The sequence below is a fragment of the Solanum tuberosum genome, unplaced genomic scaffold (assembly GCF_000226075.1).
Source record: "Solanum tuberosum cultivar DM 1-3 516 R44 unplaced genomic scaffold, SolTub_3.0 scf00221, whole genome shotgun sequence".
NCBI lineage: Eukaryota > Viridiplantae > Streptophyta > Magnoliopsida > Solanales > Solanaceae > Solanum > Solanum tuberosum.
This window is the reverse complement of record NW_006239151.1, coordinates 970,307-987,888: the sequence shown is the minus strand read 5'-3', so window position 1 is coordinate 987,888 and position 17,582 is coordinate 970,307.

The following is a 17,582-nucleotide window of genomic DNA, read 5'->3' as shown; positions in this document are numbered from 1 at the left end:
TGTGGGAGTTTCTCTAACCGACAACCATCACTTAAGAGCTATAGTGATGATACAACATGTTATCTCACGCTGCCAATGCATCCTATACCTTGCCAAGGGTATAGGACCTGAACTACTAAGTAGATCCACTAGTCTATGCTAAAGAGCACTAAGGGTTCATCTAAAAAGTATGACCCTTTTCTACCCATGATGGCTACATGGTTTTATGGGGGTTGTGGGTTCTCTGAACGTTCTGAACCCTCCCCCATATCGGTGCTCAATACTACTCCCAAAATATGATACTAGCTCTTTATGTTTAAAACCATACTTCTTCTGTGATTTGAGATTAGTGCTCAAAAACTTAGCTCAAATGCTATATATATCAATGCTTCCCCTCTTCCTTCATTTAGAAAGCGATTAATCTTTTCTGAAAACTAGCCCGAAGGCCCTTTCGAAATCGAGCTTTTCCTTTCTTGTTTAAATGTGAGAATAGTTTAAACCCTTTGGGAATACATAGTCCCCATATACTTTTGAAGAAATGGACTTCAAACATTACTCTTTACTCTTTACTCAACTTGAACTTTAAGTCTTAAAACAAAGTTAAAACATTTATAAAAGATTTTTGAAAACTTTGAAGGACTTCCCCTTGACTTTGACCTTAACTGTTCTTGACATGACTCTTAACTGGTTCTTGAATTGAATTATGGATTCAAGGGATTAATGATTTGTGTTTTGGAAGGATCTCATGTTGTTTGGAATGATGTTAGATAGCTAAACATGAGAAAAGACCGAAAATCGATATCTGAGGGTGGGTCCGCGACTCGGAGAATCTTTTAAAATTTAGTTTCGAAAATTACTTTTGAGGCAGAACGCTCCGTGACAGCTTCGCAATGCGAAACAAAAATTCCCAATTCTGGGAACCAGCTCCGCGATGCGTCACCACTGCTCGATTTCGTTCAAGAAAATTTCTTCTTCATTATCCAGCCCCAATTCACCCAAACTCGGTTCTTTTTCTTGAATTACTTTTAAATATAGATACCCAGCAAATGTACCTAAAAACCTAACTCGAAACGACTCTGTAATACGACGTAACGATTTCAGAAACTTCCCAACTCAATCAAATTCAAGAAAATTATATGAATTCAAGCATGTTATCAAGATCATCAATATTCAAACTCCTTTAGGATGAATCCAACTGAAATAAATATGCTTGGCATGTGGGAGAACGATACCAACGTTATGGAAGCCTCACATACCTGGTAGGAATAAACCCTTGGAGAAAATCTCAACTATCTTGATCGATCTTGATGAATCTTGCCCTTTCTCCTTCTTCTTTTCTCTTCTCCATAGCCCTAGCATGAAATTAAAAATTCTAAAACTGATTAAAGTCTGATTTGACCCATATTAAACTGATAAAATGGATTAAAATAATAGGGCCATGAAAAGACTAAAATACCCTTTAAAAATCCTAATTGGACATTTCCTTAATCCAACAACCGTACTTCCAAAGGGCATAACTTACTCATACAAACTTGGTGGCGCTGGAAAGATCATTCCAAGAGATTTCCAACCATATCTTGATCTACACCTAACTCATCCTGAGCTAGGAGTTATAGTCATGTGAAGTTGACCAAAAACTCACTTTTCCTAACTTAAACTATTTTCTAGATTTTTCATTCTTTCCAAAAATGACTATTTCCAGTTCTTAGCTTCTTCCTAGCTATTTCAATTTGCGAGATGTTACTGTTGACACTGACCTTTTGTCAAGCATTGAACCATGGCGAGGTTTCAAATTTACTAAAATCCAACTTTACTCACAAACAAAAGAACACGATTAATCAAAAGAAACGCCCTGCCAATGTTTTTGAGATTTGGAGAGGAAATGTGATTCAAAAACTAAGTGTGAACAAAGGATGAGTGGCGGCCAAATGTTTTAGGGTTAAGGAGTGGCTCAAGAACCTCAGAAAACAAACTTGAAAGTAAGCATTTATAGGTGAAATTAAGGTTCTTGAATTATTGAGTAGGAATTTGAATTCATATTTTGAAATTGGTCAAAGATAACCATTAAAGCTCGAACGTTGGGATTTTTGGATTTACTCGACAGTCTTCACGTGATTGACATAGCAATAACACGAAAATAGAGTTACAACCTTTGTCCATAGCTAAAGAACATTGGAGTTTAGTTGAAAATGAAAGGGAAGAAGTGAGAGAGGGAGGCTCCTGCGGCTTGTGAATTATGAGGGACTTGGGGGGGGGGGGGGGGGGGGGGGGGGGGAGAAAAAACTCTAGACAATATAAAACAAAAAGGGTATTTTGGGTGGTTAAATGATGATAAAATGAGTAGTAGGGATTGTGAAGAGGGCTGATGGGTTAATGGTTGGACTGCTACGTTTGGGCCCTTTTTTTTTTAGGGTTGGTTTGTAGATTTGGGTTGTTATTTGGTAGCCATATTATTGAAGTATTTCTTGGGTCTTTTCATTTTTAATCAATTCATTGAGCTTCTAATTAAATAACTAGTGTAATATATAATTAGTATATAGAAGTATTAATGTTAAAACTTTTTTCTCATGATTTATATTAATTTAGTAAGTATGAAATTTGAAATAAAATATCGACAATCAATTAAAATGAAATACAAAGTGATAGAAGTGACTTTTTTAAGAAAATAATTTGTAATTTATTAGTAATTATAAAAAATTGACAACGATAGTATAATAATGATATTAATAATGATGGTATGAATAACGTAATATTTTTTTAATAACTTAGAAGCTCAACTAAATGTAATTTAAATAAAGGAGGGTGAAAATTGGGTGTCAAGAGTTGTCCTTCTTTGACCAGAGACGATGAAAGAGTTTTTTGGCAAAGAAGTTGACACTGTGGCTAATTTTTCCCAAACAACAACACTGAAATGATGTTTATGAAAATATGGGGAAAACTCCTACATATCCCAAATTGCGGGACGTAGGTTGAGTAGAATTCGAGAGTAGATCATTGCCCATTGGTAGTGAGTTTGACTCTCCAACAAAATGCCCCAATTAACTGCTTCGATAAAGTTTGTTGTATTATGTCTCTTGCTTTTGCATGCAGATTATGCTTCCTGTGAAGTCTAACACACCAATTAGAAGTGTTTAGTAAAAGATACATATTTACATGACTCAAATTTTTAAGAAATTTAAAAGATAACATGCAGTTCTCCTATATATATTTTAAAAATAAATAAATGCTAACGCATTGCGAGATGTCTTATTAATGAAAAATGTGCTTTTCAAGAAATTTTAAACATATCATGCAATTGATATGTAAATTTTAAAATAAATAAATAATTAAGAGATTGTGAGATGTCTCATTAAAGAAAGATGGTTAAAATGTCTTATTAGATGGATGAATAACCCAATATGTCTGATTTGTGGGCAGACGAACCCGATATGTTCTATTTTAGGGTGAATAAACCCAATGCATTCTACTTTAGCGTGGATAAACCCAATGCATTCTATTTTAGGGTAGACAGACTCAATGTATCCTATTTAAGAGTGGATGAACCCAATATGTCATATATTAGGGTTGACAAACCCATTATGTCCTATTTGAGGGTGGACGAACCCAATATGTCCTATATTATGGTAGATGAACCCAATATGTCCTAATTTAGGTGGATGAATCCAATATATCCTATTTTAGGGTGGAAAAACCCAATGTATCATATTTTAGGGTGGACGAACCCAAAATATCCTATTTGAGCGTTGACTTACCCGATATGTCCTAATTTATGGTGGACATACCCGATATATCTTATTTTAGGGTGGATTAACCCAATATATTCTATTTTAGGGTGGAAGAACCTATTATGTTGCTGAATTAGAAATATAAAAATTGATGCTATGCAACAGACTTGGTGCGATTTCTTAGCAGGATCGAACATGGATAATCTAATATGGATAGTCTGTTGTAGTGCCTTTGCAGTATTTATTTAAATCCTTTGTAATATTTATATCCAAGGTGCGGTGCATTTTGTAGTAGAAATTATTAATTGTGTTGTATTTTGTATTAGTTCATATGGTGTCCATAATTTAGAAGCTTCAACTTCGATAAACATTTGCTGCATATAAAATCTTGCACTCAAAGAAAAAAATATGTATTTCAAAATTTGATTCTTGTTGTTGTTGCACAATCTGAACCTTGCAAATTCTTGGCTTGATGCTGAGCTTGGTGGTGTTATTGTTCAAGGATAATACAAATTAGCCTCTACATTACTCATAGTAAAAAATGTTAGTATCAAAGAAAATTATTGCCTTGCATTGAACCATGAAGCTTTTGCATTGAATCTGCATTTTTTGTTGCGAGAACATTAAAGCGATTTGATGATGTAAATATTCATTGCGATCTTAACTTCTATTTTTTACAAATAATTAAGGGTCATCTGCAAAGCTGTACCAGTCTTGCTTTTGGTGAAAATGGATTTCTTATTATAATATGTCAAGACCCCATTTCTCGAATCACGATCACACCTACTATAACCCACCAGTAGGTAAGATAACCCGTAACCCAGAAAAACAAGTAATAATTATAAGGGTAGAACATTGCGGAAGCAGTAAATTATCATCAAAACTAGAGCAATAGTCGGAAGCAAACTAAAAATATATACAATAGATCCCTCTTAGAAGCTGGAAGTCACAAGTACGAAGCTATCAAAAGATTGCATGAGATTAATCCTATGGAAATCGTAGTGCAACATAAATGTTTCATCAATTAAACGCTTGATAGGAGATTATTTACTTTTTGTACCAAAAATGTTGTGAGATTAACTTTGACCGAAAGAGAAAAAATCAACTTTTTTACTTTAGCCTTTTGAATCTCCTGATAATTATAATGAATGAGTTCAATATATTATATTAAAATTTTATCCACGAGAACTTTAGACTAATTATTTAATTATAAATATTAAAAATTAAGGTGTAAAATGTCTTATAATTTATAGTATGAAAATCAGAATATTTATGAACATAGCTACTAGTTTTTATAGAATTTATAGATTGATCGCTCTTCTTCTCTTTTAATGATGTTTATTGAAGGACTTGAGAGCTTCCTGTCATCCCGACGAGCCCTATTTTAATTTTCTTTAAGCTTTGTTATACTTGAGAAACAAAGACTGAGACTTGCACTTATTTCTTAATTCCGCACTTTATGTATTTAATGGCTTGTACACTGACAATCGTATTTTTTTTTAGGGGGGGGGGGCTTATTGAAAGAATAAGTTTTTTTGCTTTATCTTGTTCTTTCTTAATTGGTTTTCCGCATATCATTCATTTTTGTTGGGTTGAGCCTGACTTGTCTTGGTGGGAAAAGAAAAGTGCCATGACGTCCATTTTTGGGTCGTGAAGCCCCAGGTTTGTAGGTCTCACGTGTGTACAAGACAAGTCTAAGTATAGTCTTAAGGATCAGTATAAAGACGTCTATACTTATCTTCAAGAGGCCACAAAGATTGTTAGGAAACTTCTTTTTATTCTTCTCTTCTTATCGCTAGTGTTGAGTTTCCACATGTTTTTTTGGTAGATGCCGAGAATCAAAGTTGTTGTTTCCAGTCCTAGCTGGGAGGCAGTCCCTAAGGTTGTTTTTAAGACCCCAACTAGGGGTAGAGTTGGCTCCCGAGTTAGAGGCCATACTAGTGGATTAGAACCTGTTAGAGGTCATGCCCATGGAGCGGCACTAGCCAGAGGTAGGGCTGGAGAGGCTTCTCTTGAGCAAAGGCTGAGGTTGCTGAGGACCAGATCCTCCTAAGTTTTTAGCCTCATTTTTCAGGAAAATTTGTTGAAGACGTTAGGTGTGTTGGAGAACTTCTCTCAGGGTTGTGCGACAAGTATGACACATGGTTCTCAGACTATGGTAGGGGCAAGACCCCAGATCAACATCAGGTTCCAGGTATTCACGATCAGGTGGGCCAGCCGCTAGCGGTTTCGGCACCGGTTGTGGGTGTTCATATTTATCCTAAGGTTATTCTAAGCGATAGTGCTACGAGAGGTTTCAAAAGATGAATTAAACATAATTCAAGATAGATGAGAAAACCTTTCACTAATGTGAATCCATAAGTGAGAAATATGTTTCACAATCATGATCATAATAGCTTGTGAGAAAACCTTTCACAATAACTTTGATACTTTTCTTTCAAAGCATCCCCAAACCATTTACAATAACTTCCTAAAAACTTGCTTATCTTCATAAATTCATAATTCATAGGTTAATGAGTTCATCATAGGTTCATTGTTGAAAATCATAATTTAGACATGGGTCAAAATAATTTCAACTTACTATCATGTATTAATATTGAATCATGCATTACAAGACTTAATTAACAATAATCAATCACAATTGAATGAAATCCATAAAGACTAAATTGAAATCCTAACTTAAACAATTGAATTTGAGATTGAGAAATTGGATCTTCGAAGACCCCATGGAGGAATGGACTCCATGGGTAAATACTAACATACCTTGATTCTTAAAGCCTAAAAAGATTGGAGGATTGATGAACTTGAATTAACCCTATATTTTTTTTCCTTCCTTAGTCTTGACAGAATTTTGGAAGGATGAATTTGGTTAGGTTTTGGGAAATTAGGAGAATGGGTTGAAGTTGGTAGTATGAGGACCTAAAAGACTTTATATAGGTCTTAGGATGAAGGCCAAAATTACTCAGTTTTGATTTAAAACAATTAGGGAAAAGTCTCAAAAGCCTCTTAAAATAACTGCCGAAGCCCTTCTACGATTTGGACCTACGGCCCGTAGAACTTTCTACAGACACTAGATAAGTTCAGAAACATTTTATTTTGACCAACTTTTGACGTGACTTGTCCACGGCTCGTAGTTCATTCTACGGCCCATAGACACTAACCATAGAAACCAATCTTGGCCCTCAAAATTTCAGTAGGTCTGGGACCCACCTATGATACCTACCTATGACTCATACAAATAATGACGGGTCGTCCAGGTGAACCGTAAAAAGGGGTATTGGGGCTTGATTTTAAAAAAATATTTTCCCTCTTACTACGGTTTCCATCTACGGCCGGTAGAAACTTCTACAGTCCTTAGATGGGACCCGTAGAACCAGACTTCAGCCCAAAAAGGTCCTTTCTCCCTTTTCCATAATTCGAGGTGTTACAATTGAGAAAGCAAAAAGGTGATAGATATGAAGGTTAAAAAAGTGAAAAATATATTCATGAAAAAACTTAGGAGTATTTATCATGACAACGACTAATCAATGCTATTGAAAATTTCTATCCGAATGATATTCGCTACTACTATGATGTTCCCACAACAAGAAAAAAGATATTTAGTGGCGACTACATTCATCGCCACAAAATATAGCAATACAATGGACACATAACTAAGTCACTACAAAATGATATATGCTTTTATGGCAACACTTAAGTCACCATAGATCAAACACTTTAGTGACAACTTTATCTACATCGCAACCAATATGGTGCAATAGAGGTAATAAATTTTACTTTCCCGCTTACAAACTTTTGGATCAAAAGCTTTTGTTGCAACATACACACTGTCTCCACTATATGATAATTGGTGGCAAATATGTCGCTACTTTTTTTTAATATTTATAAATTAATTAAAATTGAATAAAAAACCCCAAAAATAATATTATGGTACTTCTTAAATTTCCATGGAAGAGCTTTGCCACCTCAAAAAGGAACTCATACAATTTTAACTCTAAATACCCATATGGAAACTCATACAATTTTTCACCCTAAATATCCTAACATTTGAAGAATCCAGAATTGGAGAGGCAAAATGGAGATCTGCACCTACTGCTTCGTTGAAGAATTCAAAAGGAGGAGTATTTATTTTTTCTCAAATTTCAATTGTTTGATAATTTCAGGTAAGGCCTTTCTTCTCCATTAGATTAGGCACTGTGTGTTGCTTCAATTCACTAGGTATTGTTTGAAACACAATTTATAGTTGTGTTTCCCTCTAATACTAGAGAGAACAAAACCTTATATTCTATTTTCAATGCTTTGAACCAGAAAAAAGTAAAAAAACCAGCTTTTCTTGAAAACTATTTCAGCAACCAAAAAAAGTTGACAATATTAAGGAAATAATAGAACCAGAGTGATTGCAAAATAGGATAACGTTGCCACTTATTAACCAACAAATTCAAACCTGCTTATAGTTTTACTTTTACCTATGATCCTCTCAAATTATAAAAGGTGCACACATATTATGATACTACTTTTACATTGTCATGTCATAGCTTTATCCCATTACTAGTAAAATTATCCACGCCTCGCACGGGAATTTAGTATCACAGAATTTATAAAATAATACTTAAAACCTATCAGTCATTAATACTAAAACACTGTATTATCTTACATACAAGATTACATAGTAACGAACATTAATAATGTAAATGAAAAATGATAATTATAGCATCTTATCATTTATCCTTCCATCAATCATCTTTACATTGATTTTATAATTTATCATTTTGCTTCTAGGAAGCGTTATTATTTGATACTTTTGGGTAATCAAATGAACGTCAACCAAAGATATTAAATTTTCTAATAAATAAATAATCGTTGGTGAAAGGATAAATAAATTTTAAAAGGCTGAAAAAATGAACAAATATTCTAATTCTAACGTGTAGAAAGTTTAGCCCTACCTTTTGCTTTACGTATATCACTTTAAAGTTCCCCATATAAATGTATCATAAGTAATTGTTAAAATGGAATCTTAAAGGGACAATGTATCATTTTGCAAAACATTTGAACTTATTATTTATACTTGAAAGGGAATAATATTACACAAAACTATTCAGTTTGTTTGGGTGCTTTTTTAAAATCAATATACCATAATGATGGAGTTCAATTTGAAACTACACTTCTATTCCAATTGCAGCATTAAGAAACACATTCATTACTTCAAGAAAAGTATTTACAACTTTCAGTAAACTTGAGAATCTGTCCATGTTGATATTGAATATGAACAATTAATTTATTGTGTAATTATCTATGTCATTGTGCAGAAGAAGAAGTTTAGAATTTTCGTTGTTTTAAAATGAGAGTAAATCCCTCTATTTTTAGAAAACAAAGGGTAGTGTGAACGAATTCTTATTGTGCCTTATCGAAAATGTCAGAACTCTTTGGAAAAGTTACAACCCTTCGAAAACGTCACAACTTTTAATGAAAGGGGAAGGCTAGTTTTAGAAATAAATAAATTAAAAGGGAATCCTATTTTGTGGTGGCACAACGTAAGCGGGCCTAGGGTTGTCTTTTATATATATGATATTGTAACACCCATAAAATTTTTGAGCTAAGACTCGAACCATCCTTCGTTGTGGGTAGGATTTTACCGAGGAATTTAATTTTTCTTAATGGTTAAGGACACTAGATGTAGCACCTTGAGTTCCAAAAAGAACTGAAGAGAAATTTATTCAAGAAATTCCTAGGTTCTTCTATGTTTTGGGTCAACTTCAAATGACCATAACTTTCAGTGCATGATAAGTTAGGCGATCCATAAGATATCAAATGAAAGATCTTTGAGTCCTCTTTCCAACGTATGAGGGAGATATGTTCTTTTGAAGTTAGGTTGTCCATTTAAGGAAAGTTACCCAAAAATATGAGGGGTATTTTGGTCTTTTCCTTACCCGATCAACTTGAAACAAATTTTAGTAATATTTTGATAACAAATATGATTTGGGTCAGTTTTCATAAATCCAAATACACTTAGGGTTTTAGAAAAGAGTCCAAGAAGAGAAAAGAGGAGAAAATAAGAGAAAAGTCAAGGTTTCGTCAAGTTCTTGAGGTTCCATTGAGAATTTCGCCTAGGGTTTGATCCCTAAGAGGTATATAAGCTTCCATAGTGTTGAGTTTGTTCATCCACACACCAATCATGTTATTTTCAGCGAAGTTTCATTCTTGAAGTTGAAGAATTTGAGTTCTTGATTTGTTTCTTGAAAGTATTGTTTCGTTCTTGAATTAGGATGGGTTTGATGAGTTCTTGAGATAAAAGTTAGTGAATTGATGGTGGTTTCGGAGTAGATTATCATGTACATAAGTTGAGTATTTGAATCTAAGTGATTGGGAAAGAAACATTCGATTCTTGGCGAATTAGAGTTGAAAAACGAGTAAGAAAAATTAGGGTAACAAAGAACCAGGTTCGTGATGTGCCGCAAAATCTTGGCAAATTTGATGCTTGAAAACTAAGAATAGATACTAGAATCGAGTGTATATATGTGGATATAATGCATTTGATAGTGTATGTATAGGTGAAACAAGTGGAATGGAAGAAATATAGAAAAGATGAAAATGCAGGTTGAAATCTGAGTGCTGACAAATCAAGTGAAGATCACGGACGCCTTTACGGGTCATGAAGATCTAGACAGATTGTGATAGCATCCATGGTACAATTTCCAGTAGTACAGCATTGAAGACCCTAACTTGGGAAATTTTAAGTGAAGACCACGGACATCCAGACGGACCGTGGTCACTTTAACGGTCTGTGGTGATGTCCGTGATGCAACTTTGGCTTTGAAGACCCAAACTTGGAGAGTTCTAAGTGAAGACCACGGACACCCAGACGGACCGTGGTCTCTTCAACGGTCTATGGTATTGTCCGTGATGTAATTTCCAATGTGATGACATTGAAGACCCAAACTTGGCGAGTTGGAAGTGAAGACCACGGACACCCAGACGGACTGTGGTCTCTTTAATGGCCCGTGGTGTTGTTTGTGATGTAATTTCCAGCGTGCATGCATTGAAGACCCAAGTTGGGGAGTTCTAAGTGAAGACTACGAAGGGCTTCACGGACCGTGAAGCCCTTGGCCAACTGTGGTAGCATCCGTAAGGTGTCCGATAGTTCTGTTCTATTTCGAGTAGGACTCTTTTTGAAACATTTTATTTGAATTAATTAGGTAGTTTTTATTTTTATCTTGTCTGACCTTGAACGATGAACAAGTTTCCATTATTTTTAGTTTTGGTTTTCGATTCGAACATTGAATCAAGTTCGATGTTTGGATTACCGGTTCTTGAATTATCAAAGTAGCTTATTGATTTGCTTATTCTCGTAAGTACTTTCTCAACATGTTTTTATTTTATACTTCTGAATGTTTACAGGATATCATGAGTGGCTAAATACCACAACTGGGATTGTGGGATCTATGACGTGAATCGAAGTGTAATTTTGTTAAACGAGTGATAGGCGATTTATGTTTGCAACTTAGAATCTAGCTTTCATTATTCATGTATTTTGTTGAGTGCACGCATTGGAGTGAGCCTGTATCTATTATTTGTTGGAGAGAAAAATAATAGTTAGGAAAAATCTAAATTAACTAGAAGACATGGAGTCAAAGTTTGAGTTCGAGAGAAAAGAACTTTAACACCATTGTAAACGAGCGTAAAACTAGTAACACTTTGGAACCGAGAGGACTTGAGTGAACATTATCTGATTAGACTGAGAAGTATAGATATATCTAACTCTTTTGTATTTTGGAGAGATAAATTTCTTGAAACTCACCTACAGAAGAACATTAGGTGTAAAGTTATGGGGAATACAATCCTAGTTTCTTTTAATCATCGAAACAACTTGAGAACTGAAAACTCTGTTATTTGTTAATTTGGATTTTTATTACAAATCTTAGTTACTAGAACATTACAACTAATCCCATGTTACTTTCCGTAATTGTTTCTTTAGGAAATAATGACGACATTTGATTAAAACGCAACAGTGAAATCATTTCTGTAAAGAAATTCTCTGTAGGATCAACCTCAACTCACGTTGAGTTTTGTAAATTGACTTTGACCGTTTATTTCTCTTAATTGAGCTGTATATTTGGACGTATCAAATTTTGGTGCCTTTGCCGGGGAATTTTAATTCAGAAGTGTTTTACTAGATTTAATTCTTAAGTGTAGTTAGATTTCCTAATTTTACGTCTTGTTCTTTGTTTGTGTATCTTTCAGGTGAATTCGACTATGTATGCCAAATACCAGAAGTAAGGGAGCCCCATTAGTCCCATACGATCCAAAACTCCGGAAAATAATCGGCAAAACGGTGAACGCGCAAGAACTTGTGGCGCAGAGACAAATATTTGGATTGGAAGTTGAAACCATCGTAAGAGGTATTCAGCCGAATGATGTGAACAACCCACCTAGGGAAGTGGACAAAAACATAACAGTGGATGGAATCATTCCTCCCCACCTACAACGAATAGCTCCAAGGGGTAGAGAACATCATCAAGCTCACATGATGTATGAAGATGATGACTTAGACTTGGATGGAGCAGGAGCCACTAGAGCAATATTGTTACCTGCACTACCTCGAGGTGTTATATTCACAATCACCACTACTATGATTGAACTGTTGAATCTGAAAGGTATGTTCAGGGGTGCAGCTGGTGATGATGCTATTCAACATCTGATGAACTTTGTGGCGATATGCAAATCACAAGAAATTCCTAGGGTTAGCCAGACATCAATGAGACTCAGACTGTTCCCATTGTCTCTTACTGGAGTGGCAACAATTGGTTGAATGAGATGTCAGATTACTCAATAAGGACTTGGACTGAACTGAAGGAAGCTTTCCTGGAACAATTCTTTCTGAATCAAAAGAGATGCAGATGAAAGCTGAGATAAGTGCCCATAAGCAACTACCAGGAGAAGCGATGCATGACACTTAGTGGAGATTCAGCCAAAAGCTTAAGAAGTGCCCAAACCATGGTCTCACTGAGAGATATCTAAAATAGGCTTTATGTAGATCATTGAATTATTTTACTAAACCTGTTGTTGATGCACTGTGTGGAGGATCATTTATGAAGAAGCCATTCTCAGAGAGCATGCAACTAATGGATGAGGTGTCAAAGAATAACATGGCATAGTACACTAGGGATGCAGAAGTAGGAGATCTTGGGTACACATTTGAACTTTCAGGTGAACAACGGAAAGCATAAGAAGAAAAGGATCAGGACATGGCACAAATAGATCTACTTACGAAGCATATTGTCTCAAAGTATGAAAAGGTAAATGATGTGGGACAACCAAACAGATATGAAGATCAGGATATCGATCTAGATGAGGAGGCTAATTACCTGGGCAACCAAGGAGGTTTCTGGAATTATAACTCGGCAATCCAAGGTTACAATTCTAGAAATGTAGGTCGGAACTACTCAAGAGAAGGAAATTATGATAGGCCTTGTGTGACTTAAGGGCCAGTATAAACTTGATGTCGCTTGCCATCTACAAGCAACTGAGGTTAGGAGTTCCAAAACCTATATCCATGAGGTTGATGATGGCAGATAGGTCAGTGAAACGACATGAGGGCATCATATGTGATGTGCTCGTAAAGGTGGACACGTTCATATTTCCGGCAGACTTCGTTATCTTGGATTGCGAAGTGTATTTTGAGGTTTCCATATTTTAGGAAGACCATTTTTTGCCACTGGACAAACATTGGTAGATGTTGAGAGAGGAGAACTGAAGTTCAGACTCAACAAAGAAGAGGTAAATTTTAATATTTGCAGGTCAATGAAACAGCCACAAGACATGAATGTGCTGTCTGCGATGGAGGTTTTTGATGAAGAAGAGATAGGACCAACAATTGAGGACAAGTTGGCTGTTGAAACATTAGCAGTCGTGTTGATGAACTTTGAAACCGATTTCCGGTCTGATTATGTAGAGACCGTGAATGCTTTGCACGGAAATGGAGAACACTCTTATGCTCCAAAGAAATTGAACTTAGATTTAAAAAATAGGCCGAGTCCTCCAACAAAACCATCTCTTGAGGAGCCACCTGTGCTGGAACTGAAACAGTTACCCAACCACCTGAGGTATGTATTTTTTGGCACTAACAATACCTTACCTGTGATTTTGGCTGCAGATTTAAATGATGAACATGTCCAAGATGTGATCAAAGTGTTGATAAGGTACAAAAAAGCTATCGGGTGGATCATTACTGATATCATCGGGATACCTTCGGATATATGCCCCCATAAGATCCAACTTGATGAGGACTACAGCCCAAGCATTGAACACCAATGGAGGTTAAACCCACCTATGCAAGAGGTGGTCAAAAAGGAGATCATCAAGTGGTTAGATGCTAGGGTGGTGTACCCCATTTCTAATAGTCATTAGGTCAGTCCAGTGCAATATGTTCCCAAACAGGGTGGTATGACTGTGGTTGTAAACACAAAGAATGATTTGGCCCCGTAGAGACTAGTCACTGGATGGCGAGTGTACATGGACTACAAGAGTGGACCTTGAAGGATCACTTCCCGATGCCTTTCATGAACCAGATGCTTGACAAGTTGGCTGGGAAAGGTGGTACTGCTTCTTAGATAGATATTCTAGCTACAACAAATATCAATTGCTCCTGAAAATCAAGAAAATACCACCTTTACATGTCCTTATGGCACCTTTGTGTTTAAATGCATGCCATTTCGACTATGTAATGCACCAACAACTCTTCAGAGATGTATGATTTCTATTTTCTCGAATATGGTGGAGGACACTCTAGAGGTCTTCATGGATGACTTTTCAGTGGTAGGTGACGACTTTGATGAATGTTTGCTTTATCCTAGCAAGGCCCTACAGAGATGCGAGGAGGCCAACCTAGTGCTGAACTAGGAGAAGTGCCATTTCATGGTGAAGGAAGGCATAGTCCTTGGGCACAAACAGTCACAAAAGGGGATAGAGGTCGATAAGGCCAAAATTGAGGTGATTGAAAAGTTGCCTCCACCTATTTGTGTGAAGGTTGTTTGAAGTTTCTTAGGACAGTGGGATTTTATAGACGTTTCATCAAGGACTTCTCGAAAATTGCACACCTCATGTGCAAGCTTTTGAAAAAGGAGGTGAAATTCATTTTTGATGAGGCATGTCTTAGAGCCTTTGAATGCCTGAAGGAGAAGCTAATTTCAGCCACAATGATCATTGGCCCAGATTGGGCTGAGCCATTTTAGGTAACGTATGATGCTAATGGTACTGATTTAGGAGTTGTGTTGGGGCAGAAGCACAACAAGATGTTCTATCCGATTTACTATGCTAGTAAGTCACTAAATGGAGCACAACGAAATTACACAGTTATTGAACAGGAACTATTGGCGGTGATGTATGATTTCGAGAAATTCAGAGCTTACATGTTGGGTACTAGAGTGATAGTCCATATGGATCATGCAGCTCTGAGATACCTAATGGCAAAGAAAGATGCCAAGCCAAGGTTAATCAGATGGGTATTACTTCTTCAGGAGTTTGATTTTGAAGTCAAGGATAGGAGAGGTTGTGAGAACCAGGTGGCTGATCACCTGTCTAGGTTGGAGGTTGAAAATAAAGAGGAATGTGAGCGAGAAATCAAAGATGCATTCCCGTATGAGCAGGTTTTGGCTGCAACTCTTGATCTTATTCCTTGGTTTGCTGATTTTGCTAACTTTCTTGTTAATGATTTGATGCCTGAGGGGCTGACATTTCAGTAAAGGAAGAGGTTCCTGCATAATGTGGGTTAGTATTTCTAGGATGAACCTTACTTGTACAGGGTGTGTGCTGATAATATCATTAGACGATGCATCCCTGAAGTTAAGATGTTGCACATTCTAGAGGCATGTCACTCCTCCCCGGTAGGTGGTCATCATGGAGGTGCTCGGAGAGCCCACAAGATACTTCAGTGTGGGTACTACTGGCCCACAATTCATCAGGATGTGATAGACATAGTAAGGAGTTATGATGTGTGCCAGTGGCAAGGATCCATCTCTCGGCGCCATGAGTTACCCGTGACACCTATTCTGGAGGTGGAGTTGCTTGATATGTGGGGAATCTATTTCATGAGCCTATTTGTGAGCTCCTTTGGGCAGAGGTACATATTGGTGGCAGTGGACTATGTGTCCAAATGGGTTGAAGTAGTTGCTTTGCCAGAGAATGATGGCAAGAGTGTTACTGGTTTTCTGAAGAAGAATACCTTCTCAAGGTTCGGCACACCCAGAGCTATCATCAATGATGGCGGTTCCCATTTTTGCAACAAGGTATTCAGTTCAGTTCTGGCCAAATATGGTGTTAAACAGCACAAGGTTGCACCTCCTTATCATCCGCAGACCAGTGGCCAAGTGAAGGTGTCCAATAGAGAGATTAAGGCAATTTTGGTTAAAACAGTAAATGCCAACATGATAGATTGGGTACGAAAGTTAGATGATGTTCTATGGGCATATCAGACAACTTTCAAGACGCCTATTGATATGTCTCCATATCATTTGGTGTTTGGAAAGGCATGTCATTTGTTGGTTAAGCTTGAGCATAAAGCACTGTGTGCTTTAAAGAAGCTGAATCTCAGTTGGAGCGAAACAACAAACATGAGACTGGATCAGATTAATGAGATGGATGAGTTTCCCTTGAGAGCGTATGAGAGGTCTGCATTGTACAAGGAGAGGATGAAGTTGTATCATGATAACCATATTGAGAAGAGAACCTTCACTCCTGGTGAGTTGGTGTTACTTTTCAAATCTAGACTTCGTCTGTTTCATAAGAAGCTAAGGTCCAAATGGTCTAGGCCTTTTAAGGTAACTCAGGTGTTCCAGTCGGGTGCTATTGAGCTTGAGAATGACAAGGGTGAGAGTTTCAAGGCAAATGGTCACCGAATCAAGAAATACCTGCGTGTTCCAGAAGAAGTAAACATTGTGGAATAATGTAAAGTTGATGAAGTCTGAGTAATCAAGTAACCTGCGTCGCGCCGCGATGTTAAATTGTGTGCCCCTTGGTAGGCAACCCAAGATTGTATTTGTAATAGGTAGTTTACTTTTCCTCATTTTTTTCTTGTTTATATAGTTTCACTGTATGTTGGTATGTGCAGGACTGATTTGGGTGAAAAATTGCAGGTACTAGGTGCAAACAGTTCTTCACGAGCAGCCCCACGGACCGAGGTGTCCTTCATGGGCAACCTCACGGCCCGTCAATCTCAGCATCAACCTAAGGAAGCTACTAGAAATTGCCCGAAAAGGGTTCACGGTCCCTCAAGGTTTGTACGTCCATCTAGTCTCTCGTGAACCCCAGGTAAGCATTTTGTCCTAAGACATTTCCACAGACCACTGTACCGACCGTGGTGACCTTAACGGGCACCTTCAAGGTCCGTCATCCATAACCCAATATTTCCAGTAAACTGACCCGACCCGCACGTACAACAAAACTGAAATTAAAACATATATGTGCCTCCGAAGCACCAAAGGTTGGGGTTTTCCTCTTAATTTTTCTTGTATAACGGTTCTTAAAGATTTTAAAAAGGTTCCCATCATCCATAAATCCTTAATTCATCAAAGAATCGAAGCCCTAATCCTAAGTCGTAAAAAAACTCAAGTCGAGTTCATTGATTCTTCTTTGTGAGTGATATTTTCTTCTAAATTCCAAGTAAGTTCTCTTATCACTTGCTATACGTTTGATCTTGTCTAAAAGTGAGTTAGAATTACTTTGACCTAGTCGAATTTCTCATGATCATGTGATGAACAAGTTGTGTTAATGTGTACCGGTTGTGGGTTTTATCTAAATTGGGTGTATTCTCATGTGGGGTGGTTAAATTTGTGTAGAAATAGTATTGGTGTGTGGGTATGTGTATTTTGGATAAGTATCGCGTTT